Source organism: Azolla caroliniana, unplaced genomic scaffold, assembly GCF_043228905.1.
Source record: "Azolla caroliniana isolate FFs.n. ecotype wild unplaced genomic scaffold, voAzoCaro1.0.p SCAF_8, whole genome shotgun sequence".
Lineage (NCBI taxonomy): Eukaryota > Viridiplantae > Streptophyta > Polypodiopsida > Salviniales > Salviniaceae > Azolla > Azolla caroliniana.
This window is the reverse complement of record NW_028230443.1, coordinates 11,203,426-11,220,907: the sequence shown is the minus strand read 5'-3', so window position 1 is coordinate 11,220,907 and position 17,482 is coordinate 11,203,426.

Here is a 17,482-nt window from a genome sequence, read left to right as displayed (position 1 = left end):
TTGGAAGTGTTCTTCATTGAGTTTGCCTTGTGCTTCATCACCAAGGCAGGCCCCTTACCGTTCTTGAATCCTCCCGATCCATTTGTGTAGTGCGAGCTTTGCCAGCCTTCCTTACCGGTCTTGCCGGATCCAATTTTGTCCAAATTGGCACGCTTTCTCCAGCACTTGCTTTCCCTGTGGCCCTTTTTGCCATAGTACCAGCATTTCGTAGCAGGTTTGTCTTGCCGGCCTCCGACACCACCTTGACTCCCCTTGCTTGTGGAAGTCCTGGAACTGTTGTTGGCACGCTCACTGTGCCTTCGTTCCTGCTCTTGCCGGCTGCCTCCATTGTGTGCCGACCTGCCTCGTCCACCACGCCCGCGGGACCGATCCGCTCCCGTGTACAGCATCCGGTTGTCTAGGGATGCACTGGTAGATGCACTAGCGTGGTTCTCCTCTACAAGGAACATCGATTGTAAGTCAAAAAATGAGGGTGTATTCTCCCTTGTACAGACCACAGTCCGGAAAGCTCCGAATTTGGATGCCAGGCCTCCAAGACAGAGCTACACCATCTCGTCTTCCTCTACGGTGACGTTAATAGAGGCAAGCGAGTCATAGATCCCTTTGATCCGGTCTGTGTAATCTGTCACCGACATGTCCTTCTGTCGAACATTGCTCAACTCCTGTCTGAGTTGCAGCTTCCGGGCAGTGGAGCTTGCGGCGAAGACCTTTTTCAAGTTTCCCCAAGCATCCTTCGGTCTCTTGGCGTCACGGATATGGCTGAGCAGCTGGTCACCGACATTGGACGCGAACCAGTACATAACCCTGCTTGCCGCCTGTTCCCACACTGGGAAGTCATGTGTCGTCTCCAGTGCTGAGTCGTTCACTCCGTCGACATAACTCCAGTAGCCATGCCCAAGTAAGTACTGGTGCATCTTGTATGACCAAGATGTGTAATTGGTTCTGTCGAGCTTCTCCACCTGGAGCGACGTAGCCATACCTCTGTCCATTTCTCCTTTTGTGTCTGTTTTCCGATCTGTTAGGGTTTCCTTCACAAGCGTGGATGTCTACAAGAGAGGTTCTCAACCCACGCGCTCTGATACCATGTGAAAGATTGCTTGCGGAAGCGTTAGAAAGAACAATACACACACACACACACAGACAAAGAGTACGCGGGAGAGAGAGAGAGACAGAGAGAGAGAGAGAGCAAAACACACTATTTTTCAAAATTATATGAATACTCTGTGCTCTGTGTCTACAACGCGCTCATCAGCGCTATTTATACAAGTCCACACGGGACTGTTAGAAGTACGGTGTCCTTCAATGCTCACACGAGCATCTGACACTAACTATGAGACTATACATGCCTAGTAGTTTAACCTATACTAGGCTTCCGGTTACGGATTGGATCTAGCATACCGGCTCCCCAGCTCACCGGTCCTTACTGCTTACCGGCTCGGTTGCTCACCGGCATACCGATTCATCTCGCTTACCGGGTCAGGCTTATTTAGTCGATCCGGCTCCGGTTGAGCTTGCCACTCAACAACAGGAGATGACACGATTCACCCCATACAACATATCGGGAATGTCCCATTCAGAAATGACGGCAAACAGACCTACCTCAAGAACGTGCTGCATGTCCCCACCATCACGAAAAACCTAGTCTTAGTCGGCCAGATTGTTGAACAAGGAATGCAAGTACACTTCAATAATGACGGATGCTTCATCGACAAAGGCGATCAAGTCATACCTCATGGCCGACGAGAAGGCCGTATGTTCATCCTCGAATCGAGCGAGGTAAAGTTGGCCATGTACGGAAAGGGCCAGAAAGTCGAAACCGACTTAAAACTGTGGCACAAGAGAATCAGCCACATTAATCTCCAGAAACTACAAAACATGCAATTGAAAGGAATTGTAATCAGACACCCGAACTTTACGGCAAAGGAGATTACAGGCGTATGCAAAGCATGTAAGTTTGGAAAGCAACAACATCACCCATTCCCTAACGAGAGGAATGTGAGCAAAGGGATTCTGGATGTCGTACATTCAAATGTGTGGGGACCAGCCCAGACAGAAACATTCGGCGGATGCCGATACTATGTCACGTTCATCGACGACTTCTCCAGGAACACCTAGATCTATCCGATGAAGCAGAAGAGTGAAGTGTTCAAGCACTTCTAGACATTCAAGGCCGAAGTCGAAAAAACTACAGGTCGGCATATACGTTGTCTTCGATCAGATGGAGGCAAAGAATATTTTCCGGATGAATTTTCGGCATATCTCCGAAAAGAAGGAATCAGATGAGAGTTCTCGTGTCAACACACGCCTCAGAAAAACAACGTAGCAGAGCAAAAAAATTTGCCATGTAGTAGAAGTCGCACGAGCCATGATGAACAGGTGTTTGGCAAAACCGGCAAATACGGCCGTATATGTCATAAACAGGTGCACAACCTCGGGAGTACACGATATAACTCCGCATGAGAAATTCTTCGGAAAGAAGCCGAACTTGTCACATGTCTGCATTTTCGGTTCTATCGCCTACGTACATATTCCCAACGATACGCAACAAAATCTTGACCCACAGTCGGAGAAATGTATACTCGTAGGATACTCACTCAAACAGAAGGGGGGTACAAATGCTACAACCCATCTACCGTAAGGTTCGAACAAGTCGAGACGTAGTCTTCGACGAATACGCATCACCAGTGAATACTTCGACTCCAACCCCACTCGACGCAGATGACACTGAAATAGAAATAGAAGCTGAGGATCGACTCACACAGATGTTAGAAGACAGCCCAAGTATGACACGACTGAGTGGGCAATCAAAGTCACCGAGCGATGAAAGCACATCTCAGCCAAGTCCAAAGCTGGACAAAGGGAAGGCGAAAATGCGGGAATATGAAGATCAGTTCGAATTCGAATCGACCCACTCCCTTGATAGTGAGTTAGAAGGCCTTGACACCAGCATAGACGGCGGCGTAAAGAAAGCTTTAGAATTTGCGAACGAAAAGCTACGTCGGTCCACCCGAGAGAAGAACCCCGTAAACCGCTACGACTACGACGAGTACATGGTGTATCACTACGTTTTTATGATGAAAGTAGCGTCAGTACGGGAACCGGAAACGCTTTCCAAAGTCGCAAAGGATCCGCGATGGGTCGACGGAATGAATGAGGAGATGGAAGCTTTATGCAAAAACAAGACATGGGATCTCGTTCCTCTCCCCCTGAACAAGAAAGTAATTGGCTGCAGATGGATATACAAAGTAAAATACAATGCCGATGGATCCGTAAATCACTTCAAAGCACAGCTCATTGCGAAAGGCTACGCCACGCAAACGCATGGCATAGACTACGAAGAAACCTTTGCCCCGGTGGCAAAGATGACAACTGTATGAACAATAATTGCACTCGCCGCAGCGAAGGGATGGCACCTCCACTAGATCGACGTGAACAATGCTTTCCTCCAAGGAGAGTTAGAAGAAGAAGTGTACATGATACAACCACCCAGATTCGAATCGCGTAAGCATCCACACGTCGTATGCCAACTCACTCTATGACCTGAAACAAGCACCGCGTGCTTGGCACTCGAAGATCACACAGTATCTTCACCAAGTCAGATTTCGGATGTCAAAATCTGACACCTCTTTGTACATTCGAAACGACTCGAATAGCCTGATCATCATCATCTTGTACGTGGATGATTTGGTCATCGGAGGGAAGGATCTTGCCGAGATTAACAAAGTCAAATCAATTCTTTCCGGCAGATTCGAAATGAAAGACTTACACAAGCTCCATTACTTCCTAGGTATTGAACTAATTCGGACACCAGTCGGAATAATGATCTCTCAATGACACTACATTCTTAACTTACTCTACAAGTTCGGAATGACCAAGTGCAAGCCTGTGTCTACCCCTCTTGATCGTAATCTCAAGATCGATGCCAATTTCGAAACTGCTGAGAGCGAGCCGACTCAGTATCGACAATTGATCGGTAGTTTGATCTATCTGACCATTACGCGACCCGACCTTAGTTTTTCTTTCGGCCTACTCAACAAATTGAATCCGCGAAATCTTTGTTATGTTAGTACAACAATGGACTACGTCATTATATACAAGACCAATGCGATCATTCAACTCGAAGGGTACACAGACGCGGACTGGGCAGGATATAAACCAGACATGCGATCCACATCCGGATTCATCTTCTCTCTTGGTAGAGGAGCGATCTCCTGGAGTAGTAAGAAGCAACCGACAGTCGCATTGTCGAGCACGGAAGCCGAATACAGGGGCGCAGCAGTCGCCTATACTACGACAACATGAGCAGTATCTACCTAGCGCGGAATCCCGTATTCCACGCGCGGACTAAGCATATCGAGGTCCACTACCACTTCATCCGCGAGCGCGTACAGGCCGAAGAGATCGACCTACAACACATCTTTGCATCGGAAGCTTTAGGCGTCGACAAGCTCTGGCAATTTGCATCGGACCTTGGTCTCACGACATCTACATTGCCGAGCTTGAGGGGGAGTACGCAACATACACAGCACGGCTAGACTACGCAACACGCAATAAGAAGCATAAAGCAATAAAATCGGAATCTGATTCCTTAAATTGAAGTACTCCGAAGACCGAAACAACTTTTCGACAAATGGAAGTTGTGTTGGAAGGGGTGTGTTGAGAATCGAACTCAACTTCCCATCGATAGGTTTCACACTAGATCATGGACGTACCAGGCTAGTTTTGTAAATAGTAGAAAGGGGACTTTCCCTAGCTCAGTTGGTATTTAAACCAACCCCTTGTAACTTAGTTGTTGTTGGATGTCTTATGCTTTGATGTAATTTTGGTTAATATACAGTTTTGTCTATCTCTGTCTTAAGAGCTCTCTCTCTCTCTCTGTCTCTCTCACTCTGTCTTGATACACACACACACACACACACACACTCATCTTCTGTTGCATTACAACCACTCTTGCCTCCTCATTTCCTTACACAAAGCTACACCCTGGACTCAGACGTCAATGTCTTCATGAGGTTGGCATAGCAGTGGATGATAATGTAAAGTCAGATGGCCTACACAAATACGAATCATGGTGTCAACTAGCATTCAGAGACGGTGGTCTAGGATCTCCAAGATCAAATATTTACAATGTGGGAGAATAAAGGAGGTCAAGGGTCGAAGGCAAAAAACAATCTAAAGTGGACCCCCAACTAGAATTGAAATCAATAGCGGCCAAGAAAATTGACCTAACCATTGAAGAAGCATCCAACGACATCAAGTTGTCGTTCTGGAGAGCAATGCAAGGTATAAAAGATGAGTAGCTTCTTGTTTCCGTATTGTCGAGGGTCGTGGCCAAGGAATTAAGCTTAGAGGAGATGGTCATAGAGTCCAACAAGTAAGTTTTATCAATTAATTAAACTATAAAGTGTTATTGGTATATCCAAAGTGTCACATCTAGGATATTACTTGAACCTCTAACACACCCAATATGTAGTATTAGATAAACCATTTGGAAGCTCTTATGTTATATATAAATTATATAGCCTAGCATATGGAATAATCTAGTCTTTTGTATATTCTAGAAATGTTCTATGGTATATTCTAGAGATATTACTTGAGTATATTCAATCTCAGAACTTGTATAAATATGTCTATTCACCTAGATTATTATCAAGGTGAACAAACTATCATGGGTAGAAAATATACACAACAGAGTAGAAGATAATAAAAGGGATGAGTCGTAAGAGGGGGGATAATGTCACATCTAGGATGTGATTCGAACCTTTGACCTATAACACACCCAATATGTAATATTAAATAAACCATTTGAAACCCCTTAAGTTATATATAAATTGTATATGGTTAATATTATACAACCTAGCATATAGAATATTCTAGTCTTTTTTAAGATTGCTTAAAGTGTGCGGCACTTCATCGAGGATTGTTTGGGGTGGACTCAAGTTTAGATCTTATTTGTATGTCTAAACATAAGTATTGATATAGTTTTAGGGGAATAGAAAAGTGAGGGCGTGGGTGGGGGTTAGGGGAGTGTAGCTTGTTGAAGATATCAAAAGTATTTAAACCTAATCAAAGTTTTTAGAACATATTAAAGATCATTGGGATAACTAAAATTATTAGACACCAATAGAGTATTATTAAAACGGGACCACACACTTAGATGAAAGGGAGTTGTTTAAACACACGCTTAAACAAACACTTAAAACAAAGATTATAATAATAATAATAATAATAATAATAATAAAATAAAAAAGAGAGATTAAGATTAAAAAATGATTATGGTTAAGAAGGGATTATGATTAAGGGGGAAGGGGTTGCTAAAACAAAGTACTTAAATGAATGTTTAAACAAATATTTAGATAAGAAAACACTTGGGCAAACACTTAAAGCAAGGTTATGATTAAAAGAGAAGGGAGGGATTATGGTTAAAGAAGAGGGGTCATGGCTAAGAAGAGAATGATTATGATTAAGAGAGGAGAATACTTAAACAAATGTTTAAACAAAAAGTTAGACCAAAAAATGATTGAACAAGTACTTAAAAAAAAGGGGTTAAACAAGTACGTAATAAAAATGATTATTAAACAACTACTTAATAGAAAATGATTAAATAAATACTTTAAAACTTAAGAAAATAAAATTAAATAGACAAAAAAGTGATTAAACAAGTAACTAATAAAAATTGATTAAATAAGTACTTAAGAATTTAAGACAAAAAATTAGATAAGAGCAACACATAGAAGGAAAGAAAGTTTTACTATCATAAGGCAACGATCGGCAAATGCATTTCGCCTCGATGGAGGCTCTTCAATGCCCGATGTACAAATGATGAAAACTATGCCTACTAGGTTGCTCTTTTTATAGGGAGACGGAGGAGAGTCCGTTGTATGTGGGACATACAAAAGTGTGTGCAAAGGGAAAGTAAAAGAGTGTACACAAGACTTTAGGTGGGGGTTAAAAGGGGTGAGAGTACATAAAACATTAGGTGGGGGGAAAGGATGAGTCTACTAGGTGGTTTCTTAGTTTTTTACCGTTTAGCGAACATGTGAGAGGGGGTGTAAGGGAACTGTATTGTGGTTGTCCTAGAAGGGGTTTAAGTTTGTTTCTCATGAGCGCTCCGATTTGGAGTTTTTTGATACATGGGGAGTAACGAAACTTAAAAACAATGGGTGGAGGTTTTTTGTTGTTGGGTTGGTTAGAGAGTAGTTGGTTTCGTATGGAGTAGGGGACGGTCGAAAAACACTTGAGTAGGAACTTCGACGGGTAGCCCCTAGCTCTTAAGCAGTCGTAGAACTTTTTGCGCAGTTCCATGTAGCCATTTTCCGAGCTCTCCTAGATAGCATACCATTTTAGTTCTCCTGTGATGAAGCCCTTTTTGTGTGCTATGGGGTGCGAGGATTTCCACGGGAGGTACATATAGGCATTGAGAGGTTTTTGGTGGCATGCGGTGTCGAGGATGCCGAATTCTTTAAAGTATGGGCCTTTGAAGAAGATGACGTCCAGGATGGTGATCTCTTTAGGGGAGGTTGTTGATTCAATAAGAATGTGTTGTTGTAGAGGCACGTCATATTGGTGTAAGAAGGTGTGAAGTGTATCGGGGGAGCTCTTATCTACTTTTTTGTCTTAAGTTCTTAAGTACTTATTTAATCAATTTTCATTAAGTACTTGTTTAATCACTTTTTTGTCTATTTTATTTTATTTCTTAAGTTTTTAAGTATTTATTTAATCATTTTCTATTAAGTAGTTGTTTAATAATCATTTTTATTACGTACTTGTTTAACCCCTTTTTTTAAGTACTTATTCAATCATTTTTTGGTCTAACTTTTTGTTTAAACATTTGTTTAAGTATTCTCCTCTCTTAATCATAATCATTCTCTTCTTAACCATGACCCCTCTTCTTTAACCATAATCCCTCCCTTCTCTTTTAATCATAACCTTGCTTTAAGTGTTTGCCCAAGTGTTTTCTTATCTAAATATTTGTTTAAACATTCGTTTAAGTACTTTGTTTTAGCAACCCCTTCCCCCTTAATCATAATCCCTTCTTAACCATAATCATTTTTTAATCTCAATCTCTCTTTTTTATTTTTCTATTTTATTTTATTATTTTTTATAATAATCTTTCTTTTAAGTGTTTGTTTAAGCGTGTGTTTAAACAACTCCCTTTCATCTAAGCGTGTGGTCCCGTTTTAATAATACTCTATTGGTGTCTAATAACTTAAGTTATCCCAATGATCTTTAATATGTTCTAAAAACTTTGATTAGGTTTAAATACTTTTGATATCTTCAACAAGCTACACGCCCCTAACCCCCACCCATGCCCTCACTTTTTTGTTCCCCTAAAACTATATCACTACTTATGTTTAGACATACAAATAATATCTAAACTTGAGTCCACCCCAAACAACCCCCGATGAAGTGCCACACACTTTAAGCAATCTTAAAAAATGTTTGATGGTATATTTTAGAGATATTTCTCGGGTATATTCTAGAGATATTTCTTAGGTATATTCTAGAGACATTCAATCTTAGAACTTGTATAAATATGTGTGTTCACCTAGATTATAATCAAGGTGAAGAACACTAGTTACAGAGTCTTTCAATTAATGAACTCATCCCTTTGACTATCTTCTACTCTCTTGTGTATATTTTCTACTCGTGACACAAAGCTCTAACGCCTTTGATTGATTTTACAATCATAAGGTATATATGAAGATCCAAGAAGTTATGATGAAACAACTTGGATTTATGTCATGAGAACAAGTGACTGAAGATTATCCGTTGACATCTTCATATAAGGCGTTATTGGAATATTTTATTGCATTTAAGGATTGGGTTAGTATTTTATTTTGTTGATTTGGCTTTCTATTATTATATATGTTTCGGTATTAACGTCTGTCAATATTTTTTGTTTGTTTCTATTAGAAACCTTGTCATGGCAAGAAACCAGGAGAAGTCAAGGATATACACGACTTTCCAATGTCCTTCCTTGCACACCTTGAAATAGCCAAAAAAGAAAAGGATCGGCGCTTAATGAAGGCGTACCATGTTGAAGAGGACAAAACTTTCAAAAAACATTGTCACAAGACAGATATAACTAGAGATTTGTACTACAATGTACTTTGTGGGGATGTGGGTAATATTTGCCAAAGAAAGACTACATATTGCTCATTGCCGATATACCTTATGGCTTTTGCATGGTAGGATCATCATATGACGATAAACCATTTCGGTTCAAACAGTTACAAAAAATGGTGAAAGATTTCGCAAAGTTGACAACAACATCCCTGTGGAGAATTGTCGTGTTTCATAGCATGGACCAAGAGTACTTTGTGGCTCAAGCTTTGAGATCTCATTGCCATGGCATCGAGAACATTGCCTAGTAAGGACAATCTATAGTCAACATTAGCTTGCATGATACATTTATTCTTTCTTTATATCTATTCTTACTTGTGATTGACAAGATTAAAACCAACGTGAATAGAAGACCGACTTTTCGGTTCGTGAACGCAATTGAGTACATAACAGTTAGTTATTTTAACGAAACAAAGACGCAAAGGATCAAGGAGCACTCTAACGAGGTTGGAGGTTCAAACTTGCTGGTTTATCTAGCAGTTACATGTAAATTGCGACATGTCACCACCACAAAACAGGAACTTGTCAATCCATACCAAAAACCTCAACAACTTATGATGCGCTTGATCAAAATGTTTTCCAATGAAGGAGACTAGATTTTAGACTTTGTTGAGAGACAAGCTCAACATTCGTGCATAATACGATGCGTAACCTAGTGCGTAGACTGGGTGCGTAAATCGGTACGCATAACAGGGCCACATCGGTGCGTAAACCGAAGAGGCCGTTAGAGCGTTATTCCTCGTTAGGGAATAATTTTGGGAGTTTGTGTAGTAGGCTCATTTATGAGTGGTCAAGTACTGACAGTACTTGTGTCAGCCCTATTGTCAGGGCTTGTATAAAAGGTGCTCATTGAGCATGGTGTATGTACATATTGAGTATTATTTTGAATTGAGTTTCTGTGTGTTCTCTCTCTCTGTTTCTCGCGCGTATTGTGCATATTCAAGCTCTCCATTAAACCTGCGTATTTTCGGTGTTCGGTTTTCTATTATTTCTGCACATAATCTTTTACATGGTATCAGAGCGTGAGGGTTGAGAACCTCTGCAGCCGACATAGCTTGAAAAGGAAACTAACCAAGAAGAACAAGAAAAAAAAAATGAATAGAGGCATGGCTAGCTCGCTTTGTACCGAGAAGCTCGATAGAAACAACTACGCGTCTTGGTCCTACAAGATGCACCAGTACCTGCTCGGGCAAGGTTACTAGAGCTATGTCGACGGAGCAAATGACACAGCACCCGAATCGACACACAGAGATTTCCCAGAGTGGGAACAGTCGGCGAGCAGAGTATTGTACTGCGTCGCGTCTTGTGTGCGCGAACAGTTCCTGAGCTATATTCGGGATGCGAAAACGCCAAAGGATGCTTGGGGAAATCTGAAGAAGATCTTCGCAACAAGCACCACAGCTAAGAAGCTTCAACTCCGACAGGAGCTGAGCAATTTATGACAATGCGACTTGTCGGTGGCTGATTACACCTCGAAGATCAAATAGATATGCGACTCCTTAGCCTCTATCAATGTGAACGTCGAGGAAGGCGAGATGGTGCAAATCTGTCTCAGGGGACTAGCGTCGAAGTTCGGAGCGTTCTGAGCTGCTGTGTGTACATGGTAGAATACACCGTTGCTTTTCAACATACAATCGATGCTCCTTATAGAGGAGAACCACGCGGGTGCGTCGACAAGCACGCATGCCGACAACAAGATGTTGTACACAGAGGGAGATATGCCCCATGGTCATGGCGAACGAGGCGATTCGGTGCGCAATGGAGGCGGCCAATGGGATCAAGGAAGAAGGCACCGAAGTGATGCCGACAGCAATTCCGGACCCTCCGGAAATAGGGGTAGTCGAGGCGACGAGAACCGGCAAGGGAAATCTGTCGCGAAATGCTGGTATTGTGGCAAAAAAGGTCACAAGGAGAGCGAGTGTTGGAAGAAGTGCGCTGATTTGGAGAGGACTGGATCCGGATTAGGTTCCGAACAGACTGACAAAGGAAATCGGCAACGATCGCACTACGCTGAAGGATCCGAAAAAGCCGAAAAAGGGCCAGTCTTCGTGATGAGACACAAACCAAACTCGATGAAGAATTTTGCCCCAAAGTCGGACGAGGTGTGGTATGTCGACTCTGACGCGTCAAACCACATGATGTGCCACAAGGAGTGGTTCTCGTACCTGGAAAAACCGATGCAACCAAGAGTAGTCGCAACCGGAGACAACACTCTACATCCGATCGCGAATGTCGGTGAAGTTCCCTTGAGCCATGTCGGGCAGAAAGGGAAACTTATGAACGTGTTACACATCCCGACAATCACGAAGAATCTGGTGTCGGTTGGGCAGATTGTCGACTAGGGGATGCAAGTCTAGTTCACGCATCTTGGGTGCTTCATCGATGAAGAAGGCCGAGTTATTGCGCAAGGGCCCAAAGATGAGAGGATGTTTATCCTCGACTCTAGTGACGGTGGCACCGCAATGTTCGCGAAAGGACAAAAGGTGCAGTCGGATATTGACTTATGGCACAAGCAGATAGGCCACGTCAACTATCAACGACTTCAGGACCTGCAATCGAAATAGGTGGTGTTCGGATTGCCCAAATTTAGTGGCTAGAAGGCACAAATTTGTGAAGCCTGCCAGCTAGGGAAGCAACACCAACTTCCTTTCCCTAACGAGCGTAACCGGAGCCGGAACAAGCTCGACTTGATACATTCCGATGTATGGGGGCCAGCACAGAACGTTAGTATTGGCGAGAGTCGATATTTTGTCTCCTTCATGGACGACTATACGCGGCTGACGTGGATTTACCTCATCGAGAAGAAGAGTGAAGTCTTCGACTGTTTCCAGGACCTCAAAGGGTTCGTGGAAATAGAAACAGGACGAAAGATCAAGTGCTTGCAGTCGGATGGCGGAAAAGAATACTTTTCCGGTCAATTCAACGACTATCTGCAACAGATGGGAATTTGGCGCGAATTCAGTTGTAGATACAGGCCGGAGCAAAACGGCATGGCCGAGAGGAAGAACCGGTCAATTGTAGAAGCAACACAGGCAATATTGGAGGAGAAGAGCTTGCCCAAGTTCTATTGGGCCGAGGCGGTACGAACCGCGGTATACATTCAGAATCTAATCGGAGAAAAAGTGTCAACGCATGAGCTATATTTCGGAAGGAAGCCGAATCTACGACACTTGAGAGTTTTCGGTAGCATTGCATATGTGCATGTGCCGAAGGAGAAACGGAGAAAGTTGGACGCGAAAGCCAAGAAGTGTATCTTGGTCGGCTATTCGGACGAGCATAAGGGTTATAAGTGTTATAACCCTCGCACCAAACAAGCGCGCGTGAGCCGTGACGTTGTGTTTGACGAGTCCACGTCTTGGTACTTGCCTCTGATTCCGGACCTCACCTCCAATCCGAGTTCTGACGATGAGGTCATCGAGGCCGAAATGCCTCCAGATGAGCTTGAAATCGGGACCCGTGAAGAGAGCCCGATTTCGTTTCGGTTAAGCGGACCGAATGAGCGACTGAGTCGGTTTGACCAGTCCAATGAAGTGTCGGCGAGTAGTGGAGACTCGACCGTGCATTCCCCGCGTAGGAAGCCGAGGAGACAGCTTACGCGCAACGAAAAAGGGAAGAAGAAGGTGTCAGATTACGGCATGGATAGGAACAAGTCGGATCGACGCGAGTCCGACTCTGAGGGCAGTGATGACGGGTCTTCAAGAATGAAGTCTACGTCGACTAAGAAAGCCTCAACATCGGCTAATGAACAATTACGCCGATCTACCTGCCAGAAGAACCCTGTTGTGCGGTTCGGTTACAACGAGTACATGGCACATCACTATGCTTACATGACGCGTGTAGCGGAAGTGCGTGACCCGGAGAGCTACGCAGAAGCGGCGAAGGACGTGAATTGGCGTGCCGCAATGGAGGAAGACATGCGCGCATTGGCGGAGAATGAATCCTAGGACTTGGTTGACGCACCGAAAGGTGTGAAGCCAATCAGATATAGGTGGGTGTACAAGGTCAAGTACAACACTGACGACTCGATCAACCGATACAAGGCCCGGTTAGTAGCGAAAGGCTACGCGCAGAAACACGACATCGAATGTGATGAGACATTTGCGATCTGTTACTGGCCGGCAAGGAGTCCAAAATACGGAGTGAAGGAATTAATTAAGTATGGTTGTAAATAAGCATAGTATGGACGGACGGACTGGAAACGGTATGCCGTTCCAGATCCGGACGGATCCCGAATAGGTGCGATATGCACTGTTTTGTACTACGGACCGGAAACCTATTTAAAGGCCCGGACCCCATTGTAATCGCAGCGGATAATTAATAGAGCATATGGTGTTTATACTTCTGTGTTGATTTCCGTTTTGTACTTACTGTTATATCTTACGCGTGTAATTAACCAAAGCACTCTAATCGTGTAACCTACGTAAGTCGGTGTAATCGTTGAATCTTAATCCTATGCCGTAATCACCCTTTGGTGAAGTGTCTTCGTGACACCTTGTGTTAGGCCTTGTCCGGTCAGAGAATAACACAGTTTTGGCGACCACGATTCCTGCTTTCTCGCAGCGAACGACGGCTTAATGGATGACGAGACCAACGCACGACCTGGTTACAGACCGAGCTCGACGCCTCGCCGAACGGCAAAGACGGCGTGAGACTTTCCAGCAAGCAGCGCACGAAATTCGCTCGGATCGTTCGTTCTCCAACGAGATCCGGAGAGTCGCGGAGGAATCTCTTCGGTTACGGCAAACTCGCGACCAGGACGACGAAAGTAGTCTAAGTAGTCTCCGGGAAACCGAACGCCTCCTCGAGGCGCTGGCAAGCGGAGAAAACGAGGCAGAAGCCTTTTCAGCCTACGAATCGGATTCCGAAGGGGGATACAGCGTGCACACGAACTACCAGAGCAGCAACGATACCCCCGGCGGCCCGGAGGACGACGGGTCGAATACCGTGCCGACTCCAGAACCGGAACCGCTCGACCAGGGCTATCCGGAACCGCAAACGGAAGCCGTCAACCCACCAACACCGGAAGTGGAAGAAGCAAAGCCACCGACACCAACGAAAGAGCCGGCGAAAGAACCAGAAGACGAGCCGGTGAAAGAACCGGAAAAAGAACCGGAAGAGGAACCGGAAAAAGCACCGGCAAAACAACCGGAAGTGGAACCGGAGAGAAAACCGGAAAGATATCAACAAACGCCACTAAACCACGGCCTAATACTGGACGACGACATGCCGTTCCAATACTCAAAGTATCGCGATGATCCGGACGCGGAAGCGCATGTTCATGCCTTCGAGCAGACATGGGAAGCAAATCACACGTCCCAGCGAATGACACCGGAGGAAGAAGAACGCTCGAAGATAGCGGAATTCGGGGTCACGTTGGAAGGACCAGCAACACGATGGCGGCGGACGCAGGACCCGGCGACCATCACAACCTTTGCAGAATTAAAAGCAAAATTCTTGCATTTTTTCCACAAGGAGGTCGACCAGACGACAATGGTGGGCCTGTTCTATACGATCCGACAGGAGGCAGGGGAAAGCATTCCCCAATTCGTCATCCGTTTCCAACGAATGCATAGCCAGCTTGCCCGTGCACCCCCGGAGGAGGAATTACGGACGATATTTTTAAACGCACTCCGGGAACCGTTACGCACGGTGTGTACGGTAATCGACTTTCGAGGAAGCACCATTGACCAGGTCATTGACCGGGTCAGAGAAATGGAAAAGTCAAGCTCATGGCTTACACTGGGAGCACTGCAACGGGCATTACCCACAGATGAAGATCTCCGGTTCCGGCAGGCAATTCAATGCACAATCTGCTTGAATGCCGGACACTCGGCAGTGGAGTGCACCATGCGAACTCAGTGTGTGATTTGTCAATCCAAGAGTCATACAACGGACCAGTGCGAGTATAACCTGCTAAACCGACAAGCACCACCCGTTCGACGGATCAAGCCAAGAAGCAGCCGAGACGAAGATGACGATCGTTGGCAAAGAATGAACCGGTACCGACCGGCACAGGATGTCCGGTACGGAGACAGACAAGAGAATGATGGCCGGTACAGGAATCGGCACGATAACTACGACCGGTATGAGCGATCGGACCGTTATCGGGAGCCCAACAGACGACACGAGCAATACGACAGAGACCATTCCCCTGGTTACCGAAGGCACCAGGAGGACTACGGCCGATTTTACGATCCACCACGACCGGACTACCGAACTAAAAATAAGAATAATAAGAAACGTAATTTCAAGAAAGGTGGTCACACTAGGGACCCGGAACATGGAACCCCAAGGAGCCAACCGGCACAGAACGCACCACTCACTACGGGACCGACTCTGGATACCAGCAATGCTGAATCCAGCAATACCCGTAAAGAGTACTGCTATTACTGCAGGCAGGAAGGCCACTACAGTAACCAGTGCCCGGCAAAGAGCTACGATAAACGACCAACAGTTAATATGGTGGTTCCGGAAGTGGCAGATTTACAGCAAGTAACCACACGGTCGAAAGGCATGGCCAAAGAGTGGGAAACACAAGAGGCTATACGAAAACAGGCGACGGAATGGGTGAAGGAAGCCAATGAAAGGAACATCGCGGACGCGGAACGGCAAAAGGCGAATACCATAGGGAGTGCCGGCGGTAGCCACGCAGAAAACGAGACATGGCAAGCACTGCAAGAATGTCAGACCACGTTGCCATTAGGAAGACTCTTACAGCTCGTGTCGCGATTTACGGAAGGACTAAAAACGGTCATGATAGACGGTATAGCCCCACCGGCACCAGTCCTTTTCTCGAATCCGGAGGAGGGACCGACGGTGGTGGACACTAGTAGTCCGGTGATTACAGCTATTGTCAAAGGGCACGAACTTCCCGGCACAGTAATCGATGGAGGTTCCGGGGTGAACGTAATAAGCCTCCGCACGTGTGATGCCTTGGGAATACATGAATGGGAGCCATGTCCGTTCTGGCTACGGATGGCGGATACGAGCTCTGTACGGCCGACGGGCTTAATACGGAAATTGGAAGTCACCATAGGAGGTCACACATTTCACATCTCGGCTGTAGTGCTGCAGCTATAGGCGCAAGGCGCGTACCCACTGTTGCTGGGCAGACCATGGTTGAAAACAACACACATCAAGCAAAATTGGCGGAAAAATATGATTACCTTCCGGCGCGGAAAAGCCAAGGTCCGGGTACCGACACAACCACGGACGAGCAACGGTAAGGAATGCACACCGCTGTATGCGGAATGCGTGAACATGCTTGAAGGGTTGGCAGACGACGAAGAAGCCCAGTACTTGGAGGAACACCCGAAGATCGTACCACTTTTCGAGATTGACGTGGCTAAAGCCGTAGCGCCATACTTGCCGCAGCGGGACGAAACCGAAGCCGAACCAGACAAAGATTCGATTCGGGAATTACGGCAAGCACAGGAAGCGTTGGAACGGGAAATGGCCGTTTCCCAACGGGTAAAAACATCCCAGCTCGACGAAGTGAACCTAGGAAGCAAGGACGAATCAAAGCCGGTACACATCGCCAAAGAAATGAAGCCGGAAGATAAAGCGGCGATGATCAAACTGCTCACGGAGTTTCGCGACGTATTCGCCTGGTCATACGAAGACATGCGAGGGTTGGACCCTCAATTATATCAGCATTAGATCCACTTAGGCAAGGACGCGAAACCAGTGGCGCAAAGACGTTACCAAATGAACCCCAACTACGCCGCCAAAGTGAAGGAGGAAATCGACAAACTCCTAAGAGTGGGCTTCATCCGGCCGGTAAAGAAAGCGACGTGGCTGAGCCTCATCGTCGTCGTCCCAAAGAAGAACGGTAAAATCCGCGTGTGTGTAGATTACAGGAAACTAAATGCAGCCACAATTACGGATGCATTCCCTCTTCCGTTCACGGATGGAGTACTGGATGTCGTCGCCGGTCATGAAGTTTATAGTTTTTTAGACGGGTTCAGCGGATACAATCAAATCTGGATGCACCCTGACGACCAGGAGAAGACAGCGTTCGTCACCGAATGGGGGGTGTTTGTGGCCGAAGTAATGATGTTCGGCCTAAAAACGGCACCAGCAACTTTCCAGCGAATCATCATGGAGATCTTCGGCGAATACATTCCTGCCTTCATGCAGGTTTTCCTGGATGATTTTGCAGTCTATAGCCGGGGAAAAGACCATTTGCAGCACCTACGGTTATGCCTTGAAAAGTGTAGGTTATACCGGCTAAGCTTAAACCCAGCAAAATGCATCTTTGGGGTTTCAAGTGGAATCTTACTGGGACACATTGTAAGTAAGGAGGGCATTGCGGTCGACCCGGACAAAGTAAACGCGATACTAGGGGCACCGGCAC